Source organism: Phoxinus phoxinus, assembly GCF_949152265.1.
Source record: "Phoxinus phoxinus genome assembly, chromosome: 8".
NCBI classification, from domain to species: domain Eukaryota; kingdom Metazoa; phylum Chordata; class Actinopteri; order Cypriniformes; family Leuciscidae; genus Phoxinus; species Phoxinus phoxinus.
In genome coordinates this window covers 28771588-28784071 of record NC_136883.1, presented here as the reverse complement: position 1 = coordinate 28784071, position 12484 = coordinate 28771588, and the positions used below count along the sequence as shown (strand labels likewise).

At 39.3% G+C, this 12484-nt stretch overlaps 1 pseudogene across 1 annotated transcript; it reads left to right on the top strand.

The window, feature by feature from the left end:
* Positions 1-942: 942 nt before the first annotated feature.
* On the top strand, positions 943-12277 carry LOC307002835 (AMP deaminase 3-like; annotated as a pseudogene). Its single transcript, XR_013800693.1, has 14 exons — positions 943-1177; positions 1416-1587; positions 2670-2835; positions 4303-4522; positions 4648-4777; positions 4872-5066; positions 5170-5301; positions 5411-5574; positions 8861-8987; positions 9859-10022; positions 10164-10284; positions 11061-11234; positions 11374-11484; positions 12101-12277. The product of XR_013800693.1 is annotated as an AMP deaminase 3-like (transcript).
* Positions 12278-12484: the final 207 nt, after the last annotated feature.

Genomic DNA, 12484 nt, shown 5'->3' with positions numbered 1-12484 from the left:
TTTATACAGAATCACGATTCCCTCGCCTATTACCAATTCATCTGTTTATAGTGGACTGGTTTATAGAGTTAACAGCCATCAAAAGCAAAATTGGTTGAATACCGAATACAACACAAATAAAGGTTGAAGAGAATGAACAAATCAAAGATTCTTGATTTTATTGCATTTTACAAAATGTCCCAACTCTTCTGGAAATGGGGTTGTACATACTGTACATTAGTTCTCCTGTCATTCTTTCTTCATGATTGTGCCTAAACTAATTATGATTGCCTACCGAGGAAATAAAGGAATGCTTGCTGTACACCATGAGTAGTTTGCTGCCAGAGGACACAACTCATCTGACACTTTAGGAATCCAGTCTCTAATAGGACAGGAACTTAGGTAACCTCAAAGATACCTGACTAAGACCAAGGCACAAGGTGCAGAGTGAAACCAGAACTGTGTGGACCGATACTTGAGGACATGTTTACAACCGTGATGTGTGCAGTTGTAAAACTGCCATGTACACGTACACATTACCACCTTTTATTTTTTTTACCACCTTCAATAATGGTTTTACATTATGGCAAAATAAGAATAATTTCTAAGCCAAAATATTACAAATAATAGGCCTACTATGTAATTAATTTCAAAGCATTACTCTCAGTTGTCATGGTTTTGGCAACATGTCGGTAACTCAACCACTCAACTCTACTGTCATAACACAAACACACACTACACTTTCTAGTCTCATTTGACCAAAGTAAGGGATTTTGTGGAATAGATACAGGATTATGATCATAGATTGAGAAGCTGATGGAAAATGTTACTGCCCAAAGTAATGAAAGTTTTTAAAATACTTTTAACAAATGAACACCATGTACACAGTACAATAACAAGGTGTTACACATGATGAAGAACATTGACTAATTATAAAAATAACAGACATTCTTTCTGATGGCACCACTCCTTGCAGAAATGCCGCGTCAGTTCACGAAGATCTCTCTTAAGAGGTGGACGAGAAAGTGCGACTCATGGCTGAGAAAGTGTACGCTTCAGTTCTGAAGGAAGAAGAGTCTAAGAACAGCTTGTCCATGTTCACCGTCCCTGAGGACTGTCCCATTGGCTTACATCAGGCCCAGGAGTGTGAGCTACGCAAAGAGATGGAGGAGCAGATGTCAGAGAAATCTGTCAGGAGGTCAGTGAACTAATCCGCAGTTTGCGTTCTTGTGATATTCAATATGTATTTATTATTTAAGATGAAAAGCTCCACGGCACTCGCGTGATGAACGTAAAAAGCCTTTCATTAACTGGGCTATCCAACAATTAAAAGTGTTATCCAATGAGCACCAGTGGCTATGTAAAGACACCCGTGTAGCACTCTCTGCTTTTGTTGTGTGGTAAATGTATTTATTATTCTGTATGCCCCATTTTAGGAGACTGAGTTTAAAGCTGATGCGATCCCATTCCTTGCAAATCCCCGCCGTTCAGGATTGGGCTATGTCTGTGATTTCACCCCTGCTGACCCCTTCCACAGCCGCAGGCCCTATGCCAGACAATGTCCCAGAATTCCAGAGGGTCACCATCAGTGGAGACTACTGTGCAGGGGTAGGAGACAAATGAGCATATATCTAAGTATCTTACATATTAGATATTAAATAAAACAGTACATTATATATATATAACATACATAAAAATGCATATTAAAAGTAATATAATATAATATAGTATGTGACCCTGGATCACAAAACCAGTCACATGGGTCTTTTTTAAATTTTTTTATTGAGATGTATACATAATCTGAAAGCGGAATACATAAGCTTTCCATTGACGTATGGTTTGTTAGGATAGGACAATATTTGGCCGAGGTTCAACTATGTGAAAATCTGGAATCTGAGGGTACAAAAAAATCGAAACATTGAGAAAATCACCTTTAAAGTTGTCAATTTATGCTCGCAATTGTGCTGCATTCACTCACAAAAATAAATGTTGTACAAATTTACGGTAGGAAATAAATATCTTCATAGAACATGATCTTTACTTAATATACTAATGATTTTTGGCATAAAAGAAAAATTGATAATTTTGACCCATACAATGTACTGTTGGCTATTGCCACAAATATTCCCGTGCGACTTATGACTGGTTTTGTGATCCAGGGTCACATATAATATATAAGGGAAAGTTCAAGAAAGTTCATAAACAGGGGAATATCATTTGAGCCAAACAACTATGAAATAATTATATATATAAAAAAAAAAGTACAAGCAAGTCGCACCTTGTTTGACACAAATTCAGTTATAATTTGCATAACCAGTACAGGTGTGGTTTGAGAATCAAATCTTTGGATGCAGTGGTATATTAGTAGACTAAATTATGAAAAAAGCAAGCAAGAAAGTGTGACATTATACAGTGATTAATATTTGATGAAAAGACTATTTTGTATGCGTAGTTTTAGAATTACAGAATAAATTGATTAAAATTGACATTAAAGGCATTCATGATGTTACAAAATGTGTATAATTGCTGTTCTTTTTAACTTTTTATTCATCAAAGACGGCTGAAAATGTAATATGTTAATATTTTTTGAGAGACTCCTTTCAACAAAATCGTACCAACTTTTGACTATTGAACTGCAGTGTATACCTAAAAGCTGACAAAACTAATTAATCTATGATGATTTTGGACAGACAACAGTCGAGGACTACGAACAGGCAACAAAAACTCTGCTGACAGCACTCTTCATCAGAGAAAAATACTCCCGGCTGGCATATCACCACTTCCCCAGGACCACAGCCAGGTTTCTAAGGAGTGCCAATAATGAGAAATGGAGTGAGGAGGATGAAGTGCTGCCAGGTATGTCATGGTTGGGAACAGTTCATGCATTAATAAATTAAAGGTATTGTAGGCAATTTTCGGAGTGGCAATAGCAAGCTAGCTTTGAAAACACATGAACGCACACAGCAGAGTTAGCAAAGTGTCACGAGACGAGAGACGGCGTTAAACTACCGCATGTCTCAGAGTACATACCATTACAATAATAATGATCATATACAACTTAACCCTCCTGTTACCCTCAAATTTACCAACATATTTTTTCCCACTGGGGGAAATTGGACTGTAGAAATTTAAACCTCCCGAATATGATTTTTTTTAACAAGGTTTATGTCAGGCACTTTATGTTTCTTTGTTGACTTAAATAGCCCTTTAAATCATGGTGACACGATTTCGTAGTTGACTCATTTAGGAAGAGAGTGTTCTGGCACTTGTGGAAACCCTGGGATGTCCTGAAGCCTTCTTCACTGCAGTTGAACCCCTCCTCCTTGAATTCTTGATCCGGTAAATGGTTATTTCAGGTGCAATATTCCTTGCTTGCAGCAAATTCCTTGCATGTGAGGCTATTTTGATGCAAATCAGAGGGAAGTTTTTTGAAGATTATAAAATTGCTTTTTTTAATGACCTCAGTATGATCCAAAACAACCAAAACAAATGTGTGTACAATTTGTATATTTCTTACATGATTTATACAGCTAAATGAGCATGGGGTCAAATTGACCCCAAAGAACAGTGATGCTACAAAATGTGTACTGGACTTATAAGACTGGGCATATCATCATTTCAATTTTGTGTTTACCCAGTTGTCCTCATTAAATGAGGAAAAGTCATTAAAAATTAAGCAAAAAAAAAAGAAAGATGTCAATCATATATTTAGTACCACCTGACTGCTGCAGATTTATTTCGGCCTTGATAGTGTTGCCATTAAAATGCACAGCTCAGGGTATAACGTCACATGTTTCCATCTCCTCCAAATTACAGTAGTTACAGTAGTTGCATGAGTGCAGCATGAGCACGTTGTTTTGGTTCAGGAAGAACTGTAAAAAGTGGCTGCTGTTTTGGTTGCGGTGCTAGTCTCAGAGAATGATGCCTGTCTAACTCTGCAAAGCATGACACGCACGCACTGGTGTGTGGAGGTATGAAAATACATACGTTGACAGGCAGGCAGGACATTTTATGGTCCTATGGCTTCCACAGATGATATACATTTAAATACATTTAGATCACTTAATAGTGATTGCTTTCAGGACTTTAACCAACATGGCAAAAATGTTTCTCGCTTACCCTGCCTTTAACTGTTCAAAAAGCTTTTAGACATAAGTGTGAAATTACTGTAGTACTATTCTGTTTCAAAGACTGTAGGGTGTTCATTAGGTCTGGGAAAGTGATACTAAAAACACCTAGTCCTGTTTCTATTTCAATCAGGACATCAATATAATATGACGTATTCATCAGAACTACCGTTATGCTCTATTTTCATGGCAACAGATATCTGCCCCCCTCTAAGTGAGGGTGAGGATCCCTACAGTATGGAAGACATCCCACAGGATCTGAACTACTCCCTGAGGATGAAAGATGGAATCATATATGTCTATGATAATGAGGATACTTTAAAACAGGATCAGCCACGGAGCTTGCCGTATCCTGACTTGAAAACTTTTGCTATTGACTTGAGCCACGTCCTTGCCATGATTGCAGACGGACCAACGTGAGTTCGGATATATTATATTTATAACACTGCATGCATATGTTGCTAAATAATAACAATGATAGGTGAAATTCAGATTCAAATTCAAAAAGAAATACATTTAGGGGAAATATCCTCTTTTATAGGAAGACCTATTGTCACAGAAGGCTTAACTTCCTGATGTCCAAGTTCGAACTACATGAAATGCTGAACGAGATGGCAGAGTTAAAGGAACTGAAAGGCGTTCCTCACAGAGACTTCTACAATGTCAGAAAGGTATTTCAAATAAAGTTGCATAAACACTAATATTTACACTATTTACTGCATAAAGACCCTTTTCACTTCTAAACACATACTTGTGAATATTCAGGTTGATACGCACATTCACGCAGCTGCCTGCATGAACCAGAAGCATCTTCTGAAGTTCATCCAGGACACCTATAAGACAGAAGCAGAGCGAGTGGTGGTGGAGAAGAACGGAAAGAAGCTCACCCTCAAACAGGTTTTTGACAATCTGAAAATGGACCCTTACGATCTCACAGTGGACTCATTAGATGTACACGCGGTACGCATTTCACCTCAGGACTTCCAAATGATGCTTTTATGCTACATTTTCTTGCAGTAATGGATCTTGCCACAATAAGAAATTGCTCTATTGTTTGTTACAGGGCAGACAAACCTTTCATCGCTTTGATAAATTCAATTCCAAATACAACCCAGTGGGTGCTAGTGAGCTCCGAGAGATCTACCTCAAAACTGATAACTACATCAATGGAGAATATTTTGCACGTCTCATCAAGGTACAATTGATCAACTCGCATCCTGATACACAAGAAGAATTAACTATAACTGTCAGAGCACACAGATTATTTTCTTAAGTGGGTAACAAGCAATTGCATTGTTGTGCAGGAAGTTGCTCATAACCTGGAGGAGAGTAAATATCAGCATGCAGAACCCCGTCTCTCAATTTACGGCCGATCCCCTGAAGAGTGGGACAGCCTGTCCAAATGGTTTATCAAGCAAAAGTTGCACTCCCCTAACATGAAATGGATGATACAGGTGCCCAGGATTTAGTAAGTCCTCCTCTAATGTCAATTAACATAGGAATTTAAAGAAATTTGACAGAGAAACTTCAATAATACAACAAAACGGGCAAGACAATTTAGTTTTTTAAATACACATTTATATATTAAAATAAAATAAATGTCATATGTTTTCATAATATTTAAGAAATTAATTAAATATATTGAGAACACAATGAAAAAAATATGATATTTAAGTTTTTACACTTTACGTCTATGTGTATTGTGTAGATAGTACCTATCACCTGTCTTGTTTATGTAACACTATAAAAATAATCAAAAAGTTACATAAATTAAATTTACCATGAAACAAAAGGCAAAAAACTATTATGTACATAGTTTAGTATTAATCAGTGTCTACTCGGCGCTTCTTGGCTTGTTGTCTCTTGTATTCATCATCTCTTGTCACTGTATAGCAATAGTCTGCAAGCATTGATGGGCTCCATTTGAAGTTATCTGCACTGTAAACAACTGCGAGGCATCTCTGCTCACTCTGGCAAAATAGAACTGTGTCCCTTTGCAAAATCAAACCCTGAAAAATAAGAGCAAAACGCTGTATGACAGGGATGCAAAACTCAGTTCCAGGAGGGCCACAGTCCTGCATAATTTAGCTTCAACCCTAATTAAACAAACCTGATCCGGCTCATCAAGTCCTTCGGGCTTATTTGAAAACGCCTCAGGTTACATAGTTAACCATAGTTCCCTGAAAAGGGAACGAGATGTTGGATCAGAGAAGACAACACTGTGGCAAGACTTCAGCGTGATTGTGTCGTGAAGCACGTGTGAAATCAGCCCAATGGCATGATGGAACGTCATAGGCGGGTGACGTCATGACCAGGAAGCTATAAAGCATACCCGGACCAAACAGCGTTACCTTCTGATAGGCTTAAGCAAGTCGGTTACAGTCATGCAGGAAGTGTGGCAGCGCGACTCAGCGCCGTAAGAGTCGCAACAATCATAACCTGAGACTTTTCTTTTCAAGGGACCTTGCGCTGCATCAGAGAATTCTACGTTGTGGGAACGTTTATACGCCTGTCTTGTGTGAAATCGTAAAGAGCAGCACTAAGACACCGGCACCTGGGACCCTGGTGTACAGCCCAAATCCAAGTTATAAAACCTCACAAATGTGTGCGGAGAGGGCCAGCCCGCCACATCACATAGATCTTGGAGGAAAACTCCAGATAAAATAGCCTTTGAAGCAGCCATACTCCTAGTTGAGTGGGCCTGGACAGCCATAGGTGAAGGCTGGCAGCTGACTCATACGCAAAAGAGCCTCAACTATCACCTTGCTCATACTCTGCTTAGACGCTGGGGACCCCTTCCTGGGTGACCCAAAGCAGATAAACAGCTGATCAGATTTGCTCCACACAGCAGAGCTGTGGACGTTCGCATCTAGTGCCCTAACTGGGCAAAGCATATTAATTTTCTCCAGGTCCGAAGTTCGAAGGGGGGAGGGACAAAAAGCCTGCAGTACAATAGATCTCGCCACATTACTGGGGACCTTAGGAACATAACCCGGTCTAGGGTATAGAAAGGCTTTCACTATACCTGGTGCAAACTCCAAACACGAAGGGGAAACCGATCGGGCATGCAAGTCTCCTATTCTTTTGAGAGACATAATAGCGAGGAGAAATAGAGTTTTGAGTGTCAGAAACTTTGCTGGAACTTCCTCAAGAGGCTCGAAGGGAGCCAGAAATAAGCTGTAACCCCGGCATCCTGACCAAATTTTCCCCTTGGCCTCGGCCCATCACGGCCTCCTAATCATCTCCATATACTGATTGGCTTCATCACTGTCTCCTCTCCACCAGTAAGCTGGCGTGTGGTGGGCGTTCTGGCACAATATGGCTGCCGTCGCATCATCCAGGTGGATGCTGCACATTGGTGGTGGTTGAGGAGATTCCCCCCTTCCATATGTGAAGTGCTTTGAGGTCCCAGAAAAAGCGCTATATAATTGTAACAAATTATAAAGTTGGCGCGACCACAGGCCCCCCTGATGTTTTATGTAGCCGACCACCAATGTGTTGTCTCTATGGAAAAGAACATGGTGGCCCCTGAGGTCTGAGAGGAAGTGTTTCAAAACCAGAAAAACCACCATCATCTCCACACAGTTTATGTGCCAGGAGAAAAAAACAGACCCAGCTCATGAAGGGAAATGGTTTAATTCATTTCCCCCATAGAAGGCAGGAAGTGAACATCTAGCTTACTTTTCTAACAAACTTCCACTTCTCGACCGGCCAGACGATTTAAAATGCAGTTTTTTTTTTTTTTTTTTACCATTTTACAATCTTTCTATATAACTCCTGTCTAATACAAATAAGTGTATGTGACAGACAAACACCAAATAGACGATTTCACAGAGAGATCTTGCTGAAGACACAGAAGATAAAGCTGTTTGGTCCAGGTATGCTTTATAGTTTCCTGGTCATGACGTCACCCGCCTATAGCGTTCCGTCATGCCATTGGACTGATTTCACACGTGCTTCACAAAGCAGTCACGCAGAGGCGTTCCCATAGCATTGAATTCTCAGACACAGCGTGAGTTCTCTTGAAAGGGAACTACAGGATTGCGTGTTGGAGCAGGGTTGGCACTAAACTCTGCAGGGCTGTGGCCTTCCAGGAATTCAGTTTTACACCCCTGCTGAATGACTTCTAGAGCTGATTTAGGGCAATTTGTTCAGGTGAGTGATGTGAGCATTGTTATGTTTGCATCATCCATGACTTCAAGGAATACGATGCAATATCAGCTTCAGCTTGAACTATTCATTGTTTTGCCTCACCAAGTACTGTTCATATTTGTTTATAGATCCAGTTAAAGATGTATTTTAGGCATTTTAGGTTTAAACTGAGATCCCTTCCCTTTATTACTCATGTATCCTCTGCCATTCCCAAGTCAAGGGTCGTATACTGACCTAATAGCATATCTTGAAAACTAGAGCAAATCAACAATTTTAAGCATCATTTTAGTTCACGGTGATCCAGAATTAGTCAAGTTTGACTACATTTATTTCAGAAGCATTTTGGCTGTAGACCAGGGTTATTAATATTAGACTACCTAATGTTCAAACCAATGTATGCAAGTTTTTCTAAATTCAAATGAAAATTCTGCATCCTTTGAATGAATGAACTTAAAAGGCATTCTCAATTCAATTCTGAATGGCACAACTCTGCAACATATATGATTTCCCCACTCATACTATATTTTTACTCATACTTGCTCATAATTCATATCCAGTATTTCTAAAAGCAAATATTCTTGACTTGTGTACTTTGTTTTTAGTGACATTTTCAGATCAAAGAAGATTGTTCCCAACTTCGCCAAGATGCTGGAGAACATCTTCCTCCCACTGTTCCAGGCCACCGTTAACCCTCAGAAGCACAAAGAAACGCATGTTTTCCTGAAACACGTAAGTGTTTCATCAGAGTTTTGTTGAGCTGACAAGACCAGTCAGAGCAGAGCAGAACATTTTAACACCACCAGTGCAATTAACTGTCAGGGTTGAGGTAAGGGATGAGGCGAGGACAGAAAAATAAAAATAAAATATCCCATGGGGGGACACAGGACCGGTCAGATTGACTTGGCAGGACATGACATGGCATCAGGGATCAGGACACAAGGGATATAAGGCAACAAACTGGCCCAGGACTGAATACAAGGAGAATAGGGAGCAAACAAGGCAGGTAACGAGGGAGAGCAGGTGGGACGACTGAACCAGTAATCAGATAACAAGAAGGGCAGGGTGCAAAGAAAGGCATTTGGCACAAAGAAACAAACATGACAAGCCATGTGCTCACACCAAACAAGACACGAACACGCAGCTAATGAGAACACTCACGGCCAACTCGGAACCGCACGCTCAATAGCAGTGTCAGAGCTCTGTCACCAAACCAAGAATAAACAAACCGAAGTGACATAACCCTGACATTAACAGCTTAAACACAAAACAGTCATTTTAGTAGGGAATAAAGACTTCAATGCCAAATCCCTTATGAACAATTAAACAGTTCTCAGATGAATATGAGTCCATGAAAAATAGTCATGTATGATAAAATCACACACACACACACAAAAAAAACAGATGTGGTTGAATTCCCCCCAACTCAGTAATGTATTCATTGTGTGGTCGATTTTTTTCAAAGGATTGTCATCAAAGTCAAAGGAAGTCACCTTGCCTAGTCTTTATGTAAATATAAAGCTGCAGCCTGCAACCTTTAAGGAAAACGAGTGCAAAAAGTGACTGTGAAATTGTCAAAAAGATTTCTATGTTTTTTCTGCAGGTGACAGGGTTTGACAGTGTGGATGATGAGTCCAAAACCAGTAATCACGTATTCACCTATAAGAGTCCAAAACCGGAAGAGTGGACCATGGAGGAAAACCCACCATACACTTACTACCTCTTCCACATGTATGCCAACATCATGGTCCTCAACAACCTACGAAAGTAAGTCACTGTAAAGATCAAGCTCTGATTTCAGATCTATAACCCATTGTATTCCCTTCAAATTTAGCCAAAAGATTTATAACTGAAGTCACATACCATATTAAATAGTGAATGTATAAATATATTTTTTTGTTGTTGCAGGGAACGTGGTCTCAATACCTTCCAGTTCCGTCCTCACTGTGGCGAGGCAGGATCCATCACCCATCTGGTGTCAGCCTTCCTCACAGCTGACAACATCTCTCATGGACTCAACCTGAAGAAGGTCAGTCTCTAAGACGAATTGTGTTCACATCAAACCACACAACATTACACCCATTGGCAGTGTAGTTCAGAATCCACCAAATAAACAATTAATTCACCACTTTCAACAGTAAGGATCGTTTCAGCTTTCCCCGTTTGGGGTACTGTTCACTGCCAGTGCCACCAAAAAAAGCATGAATTTAAATGTATAATTACAAATAAATTTGCACCATTTACACTCGTATAAGGCATCTGCTCATTTTGGCTAAACAGAACTGTGTCCCTTTGCAAAATCAAAGACTGACAAATAAGAGAGACAATGTATGACAGGGATGCAAAGCTCCTTGCCACGAATTTAAATGTATAATTACAAATAATTATTTTTACATTTTTATTGTATTTGTAAATGTATAGTTTTTTTAATATAATTAATTAATATTTATTTTAGGATTTAAAAAATCTGTTATTATAATTATACAGAAAATATTTTTTTCTCTTTGCTGGAAAATTATGACACACATGGCGACATACTAAGTCATTCTTGCAATTTTGTAGAAAAAAGGCCCCTTATTTATGTAAGCCAGATAGATTCACCTAGTTGACAAAAAAGAAAAAAAAGAAGATACAATACTGAGCCAATAGAACAAGTGACAGTTCTGTTCTGTCAACTGGCCATCATTATCATTGAGCCATATATACTAAGTAATTTAACACACACACACACACAAAAACTTGGAAATCATCAGATGTAGTCTTTTCTAGTGGTCTAACATTTTTCTTGTTCATTTCTCAATACAGAGTCCTGTGCTGCAGTACCTGTTTTACTTGGCCCAGGTGCCCATTGCCATGTCTCCGCTCAGTAACAATAGCCTGTTCCTGGAGTATTCCAAAAATCCCCTCCGGGAATTCCTGCAAAAGGGACTGTGTGTGTCCCTCTCCACGGATGACCCATTACAGTTCCACTACACAAAGGTCTGGGAAAGCAGTTCCTGTGAATGACTCGCATAGCAACAAACACTGCCAACACTGAATGAGTTAATTATTAATCTACTTTGAGTACAATCGTCTCGAGCAGTCAGGTGATGTGATTCTGTTGTTTATGTGTCTTTAGGAAGCCTTGATGGAGGAGTACGCCATAGCGGCACAACTGTGGAAACTGAGCACATGCGATGTGTGTGAGATCGCCAGAAATAGTGTGCTTCAGAGCGGCCTATCTCACCAGGTACTTTCTCTCTCTCTCTCTCTGTGTCCTAACCACTAAGGAATATTATAGGTTCAGATTGACCAAAAAAAAAAAAAAAAAAAAAAAAAAAAAAAAGTAGCTCCGGCTACAATGTTTATTAGTAAATATAAGTAGCTCCGCATATAAATATAAGTAGCTCCGCAGTTTTGCTTATTAACCTCTAGAGCGGCAAAAATTGGTGTAGGCCTACCTTTAATTCTTCTGTTAACACTTATATTATTTGAGCTGTAAAGCCGTTTAAACTATTTTTACAGTAATTTAAGGAATTTTTTTGGGAATTTATGTTATTGCATTGCCATATGGCGGTGAAGTTGTAAATTTTTGTTTTTGTTTTTTACACCTAAATCATGTTAGCATTCATGTCTTTTGGCTGAAAGATTGAAAAAGTATTTTAACATGTATGAATGGGCCCCATTCATTTCCATGCCTCACTGTAACTGAATTATGAAAAATTAAAAAATACTGTTGGTTGGGCTTAACTTCTACTGAACCCGTAATATTTCCTTCAGAAAAGTTTTCTAGTACTAATTTTTAAACACAATGCTAAATTTAACATCAGCCTTTGCAAAAGCTGACATTTAGATTTCCCTTGCAGGAGAAGAAACACTTCCTGGGTGAGAATTATCTACAGGATGGACCAGAGGGTAATGACATCCGTTTGACTAATGTGGCGCAAATCCGTATGGCTTATCGTCACGAGATCTTGTGCAATGAGCTCAGCTTCCTAGTGGATGCCGTCAAATCAGAAGCGTTGGCTGCACAAGCCCCGTAAACATGGCAGGGTGATCGATAGGATAGAACATGAGTCCATACGAGTGGACCAGACATCAGCATACAACTTTATCTTGCTATAAGTGATGCACAAAAGAGCCATGGATATACATAATTCAGGTAGCAAGATGTGGAGTCTTGTGACTAAATGCCTTATATGATGGGCATATCCCCGGTCATAGTGCCTTATGTGTATATATTTCATATC